General features: G+C 33.9%; 1 pseudogene; it reads right to left on the reverse strand.

Moving 5' to 3' along the window:
• Positions 1-591: 591 nt before the first annotated feature.
• Positions 592-1,229, reverse strand: LOC133805808 (MOB kinase activator-like 1A; annotated as a pseudogene).
• Between the last annotated feature and the right edge of the window lie 4,611 nt (positions 1,230-5,840).

Raw genomic sequence — 5,840 nt, forward strand, 5'->3', positions numbered from 1 at the left:
GTAAAGATAAAAACATAAAAAATGATAGTGAGCATACGGTATCTCAATTGAAGAACAGTGAATAAAGCGTTTGGATTCAATAACAGAAATAAGGCGTCTGGGTTCAAGAAAAGAGGTGAAGGTGTCTCGGTTCAACAACAGAGAAGAAGGCCTCTGGGTTCAAGAACGAATTCAAGAATAGAGACGAAGGCAACTGGGTTCATGAAGATGAGCTAAGGCCTCTGGGTTCAAGAACGGATTCAAGAATAGAGACGAAGGCAAACATTAAACAACTAGCAAAGCAATTATATATTACATTTTATTATACTACTAAAAAAACAAAAGTTATCAATGTGAGTCTTTATTAAGCCACTTTAGTAGTACCTGTATAGGTAGTGAAAAGAAAAAAGTTAGGGAATCATTTTTTTATTTTTCAAAAAGATTATATAAAAGTAATTTTTTACATATATTATTTATATATTTAATTTTTGGGTGATGCTTTGTCCTACTCCCCTAACTCATCACTGATTCTTACTACTTAAATATAATACAATTAAACAAAAAAAAAAACATATGAGCATTTAAATTAAAAAATCATACACACAAAACAGCCTCTTGAAGATTGTCTTCACCACATCTGGGAAATTGGGTGGAAAAGGAGCACATGGAAAGAAAAACTTGAGTTAAGATTATGAAGAAGAAGAAAAAAAAAAGAGTTTCAAGCTTTCAACTAGATACTTTACTAACCCAATCTTTGAGGGAATATTGACTCATCATCTAGCTGAACTTCAATCCAATCCATTAAGTACTCAAACATATTTTGGAGTAGAGACCTTTATTGGTTCTTTTGTGGTAACCCCATTAGCCCACTTATACGAGTATCTGCCAAGAATGAAAACAGACAAGGAATAATGATCTATTCGAGTTCTAAACACAATATAGCCAAAAGAATCTACTTGGTTGAGTACTCACACTGGTCCAGCATTCATGACTGGACAACTAGTTGGAGTGCAGAATTCAGTGAGAGTACCATAGAGGATGTTCACTTGGTTAAAAAAGTCCACAGCTACAGTATAAGCAACAAACGGACTAAGTTGAAAAAACCAACACACGAATAGTTCTTTTAATCCTATTCTACTAAACAGGAATAAAATCTTACTGTTCACAGCTAGCCATTCATTACAATCATCACCAGGAGGAAGCCTTATGACTTCCTTTAAATTCCCATTGCCCAAAGTTGTTACAATGTGCTATCAACTATATCACTTTCAGTAGCAATATATATATCATATTTACATATAACAACAGAGAGATACCATGGGAGAGATGTGAGTTACCGTGAGTGTAAGAGGGAGAGAGAGAGAGATCAAACCCAGCTATTCCCAAAGCCCCCACAACGTCCGTAGATCCCCATCCCCGCCATTGAGCCCGCATCTGAGACGAGGAAGACCACGAGCCCAGACCTTCGTTGCAAAAGTGGAAAAATCAGCATGTTCTTGACCTCTTTCATAGCGTTTACCTGGTTCAAAGATAAAATCCTTATTAATGCAATGGTTAATTATAACAAGAGTCAATCAGGGAAATATAACACAAATAAAGTTACAGAAGAAACATGTACACCTCCTCCAATGCTTTATTTTAGAGCTCAAGAAAAGCAAACACAAATAAACTGCTGCATAAAGAAGGGGCTGAGCCAACCAAGCAGTGAGAATGCAAAGAATGCAACTAGTTCACCACAGAGTAACTTATTGGTAGATCAGCCTTCAAGTAACAATATTCAAGTCCATTACACAGCTTACAAGGTAAAATGCCCAACAAAACATGATCTAGCATGAGTGTTGAAACACTGATAAACGATCATATTCGAGCTAACAAAGATGTAAACATTAAAATCCATTTCAAACTCAAAGATCGTTATCCCAACTACATGAGATTTTACTATTCTATAGATCAGTGTCATAAATTAACACACAAATAATGATGAATATAACTGCCCAATTCTTTCTTTCAGTATATTAATGAATCAACTAAAATATATTTTCTTTGTCAACATTCACTAGTGTCTTTTCTCTGTATGTCAATTACAGAACTAGTTCTAGTTCCAGACATTCAAATATTAGAAATAATAACAGTTATATGCAAAACCAAATATGTCGTAACTTCATACGTAAGTTGTACGTAGAGATAAGGAGGTCATACATACCTATATTGACTGCAAACAAGGAACGAGTGGCACATGATTTATGGTTTTCACAATGATACATTTTTGCACCTCTTCCCCGTTCCCTTCGTCAAACAAGAGGCTCGGGGTAGTCGGAATCTCGTCGGAAAGTGCAAGGGGCGGACGACTTCGGACCGTTGGTTGACAGCCCTGGGTAGCGCGTACGGTGGTGAGCTCGCGGGGGTCGACGTTTCGAGGGCCGACGGTTCGATTGGGCTAGCGCGTGTACGGCTCCCACGATGGACGTTCAGGCCTGGCAGAAGCAACACAGTAGTGAGAGAGAGAGAAAGAGGGTTTCGGAAGAGATAGAGGGAAAAGAGGGAAAGAGATGTTTCCGATTTTTTTTATCCAAAAATTTTCTTATTTATTGAGAGACAAGTGTTAGGGTTTAGGTTTATAAGTATATATTTATATTTAAAAATAAATTTATTTATGTTTTTATTATATTTTATGTATTGATAAAATGATGTGTAAATTATAAAATAAGTATGGTTAGACACTAGGATAATGTTGTAGACACATCAGCATTAATTTTAATAAAATTTTAAAAATTAAAATAAAATTAGAGGGAAAAATGAGCTCCAAAAGCTTAATTTTTTCCCTCCAATATATACGTAGGTAAAAATCTTTACCTACCAATTTTATTGGTAGCGAAAAATAGATTTGAAATAGTTTATATATTTTGTAATATTTACCTACGCATAGTTCGTACCATTAAATATTGGTAGGTAAAAGTCACATTTACCTACAAATAAATATAAGTAGGTAAGGAATTGGTAGGCAAATGTCGTACACATCATATTATTTACTCCACATAAGCTTCCAAATAAGCATTTATAATAATAAAATAATATAATGAAAATAAAAAATGGGGGGAAAATTGAGCGGGAATGGTTAAAAAAAATTCCCTCCATAATATACGTAAGTAAAGATCATTACCTACTGATATTATTGGTAGGTAAAGCTATGTTTCGAAATATAATATAATGGACTAGCATTTACCTACTAATATTATCTACCAATAAATATTGGTAGGCAAAACATTACTTTCCCTACCAATATATATTGGTAGGTAAAGATCAGATTTCTTGTAGTGATTTAAGTTATTTTTTGATATTGTATTTGCACTGTATTGATGTGTGCACTACTACAAAAAAAAGCATTTGTGTCAGTCAAACGCGTGAGTATCCAATTTTGTTTTTCTTTGTAAATATATTATTTTTTCCCAAATTTTACTTCTTTATGCTTCATATGTATTAACAATAAATTATATATATTTTTATCTCCTATTTCATTTACGTGGTTATATAGGCCTTGCCCCAGTTCCTTGATCTTTACCACCTTGGTGGTAGCTCATTGATCTGTTGGGTGTTCAGCATAAGACATAATTATTCTATTGCTCTGACTCTGTGAGTAGCCTGTGATCGACAAATTCTCTAAATGGTCTATCTCCCTATTCTCACGGGGTCCTTGTTGACCACTTTCACTATTTTTATTAGATCAACTTCGTAGACGACGAATGCTGCGTGATCAGAAATTTTCGTAAACTCGTTCTTCTTCTAGAAAGAGAATTTTGCTTGCCTCCTTTCTTCCTCCTAAGAGTCTCGCCATTTGACAAGTGTGTAATTTCTTACCCTTTAATGCTCTGTTGCTCCTTCAACTCGAGAATATATAGGGCATGTAGGTCGAGGTAATCAAGGCTGAATTCCTTCATCCCTACAGACTGCCTGGTCCCTCGGTGTACCTTTGGAGAGAGAGAGACAGAGATAACACCAAGAAATGTCAACGACAATCAAGTGGTAAAAAGAATTGGGTTTTGTGTCGGGATGATAAATGTAGAAAGAATGGCAACAAAGTTTACATGGTTGAACCTTAAAAAGATGATCTACATCCATGAGAATCTCTTATTAACCTTCTTTCTGTGTTACAAATCTTTGCATTATTTTTTCATGCAGAGAATGAATTCCCTTATACTGTATATGACCTCCATTTATATATCACACGGAGCCAAAACATTATTCCCATAATAAATGAGATGTTTCATATTATTGTTCTAATAATAAATTCGAATAACTTAAGAAGGGAAACTAAATATTCAAAAGATTCTACGTTTATTAAATTACAATATTTAATTTTGACCAATCAACTACCAATGATGATGTATCTAATAACAACATCCACCAGAATTAATTGAGAATTATTTCTTTCCTACTGCAATCTTAGAAAATGAAAATGAAATGAATGTAAAAATGAAGCTCTGATAACATATTATGAAAATGAAATGAATGTAAAAATGATCTGATACTCACTTAATATGTTAGAGATATTTGTATTGTCTCAATGGAAAATAAGAAATACTATTACAACTCTAAGCAAAGTAATACAAAGACATAATGATTGATTAAATAAGATTACAACCCACTACTCAAAATACAAATAGATATAGAAAAGAAATAGATGAAGAAGAATGATAAGGAGTACAACTATAGAACAAAAGATTCAAATAAATATGTAAAGATAAAATAAAATAATAGAAGATAAAAATAGTGGTAGAAGAAATAACAAGAACAAAAAAGTAAAACACTCTCACTCACACAATCAAAGTGAAGAACATTAGAGAGCACCAAGTTGAACAAGGTTTACAACCTTTGCCCAAAAGCTTATTTCCCCTATCTCAAGCACTAAGGGATTCTCTCAATATTGGAAATAACTCTATGAAATAATCAAGCATTTTTGTGTATTTCTAGCCAAGTGCTCTAGTGGATAGAAATAAAGTTGTCTTACAAGTGACCATTAGGCTTTTATCTATAGAGTTTTGAGACACTCTTTGAATTTCAAATTCCACCAACCTCCATAGCTATTACCAATGATTAATTGGATGTTTATGGGGTGCTAGAACCGTTTAAAGTGGCAAAAAGAGTTGAAACTTTGCTGAACACATCTCTGGTCGCGGCCACTAGCATGCCTGGCCGCAGTCGTGGCTCGCTATCCCCTAGGCTGTGACCACCAATGCTCCTGGCCGCGGCCACAGGCCATTTTCAGCTCAAAAATGTCATTTTTCCAAAACATCCCAAATCATTTCCCACGTGATTTTGTAACCTCCAAACACGTAATCGGAGTTAAAAACATGTCTCCAACAGCCATATTTCATAAAGGCTTTGTGAAATCCAATCTGTAATGCGTAGCATACAATTTACATATTATTGGGTAATATTTGGGAGTTACAAATTTATAACTGATTTTGTAACTCCAAAATATGTCACATTTTGGCACACACGTGTGTCTAATTTTGTGACCCTCAATAATATGTTACAAGGTGTGACAAATCACATTTTGTCACATTATTTAATCTAACATTATATTATATGAAATAATATAACATTCCTCCATTAGATTAAATAATCACTTTTTGTAACACTTATTTAATCAATCAAACCTTATATTAAAATATAATATTCCTCCACTTGATTAAATAATCACTCTCTATAGAAACCTTTCCATTGGTGCATAAAGTAAAATGTCTTTCGACTTGAATTTTACCTTAGTGTAATTATCACAAAGATTGTTGAAATTTTGGTTGCTGAAACATTGAACCACTATCTCCTGATAACAAACCGGTGATAACACACACACATTTGCT

This window comes from Humulus lupulus, chromosome X, assembly GCF_963169125.1.
Source record: "Humulus lupulus chromosome X, drHumLupu1.1, whole genome shotgun sequence".
In the NCBI taxonomy this organism is placed as follows: Eukaryota; Viridiplantae; Streptophyta; class Magnoliopsida; order Rosales; family Cannabaceae; genus Humulus; species Humulus lupulus.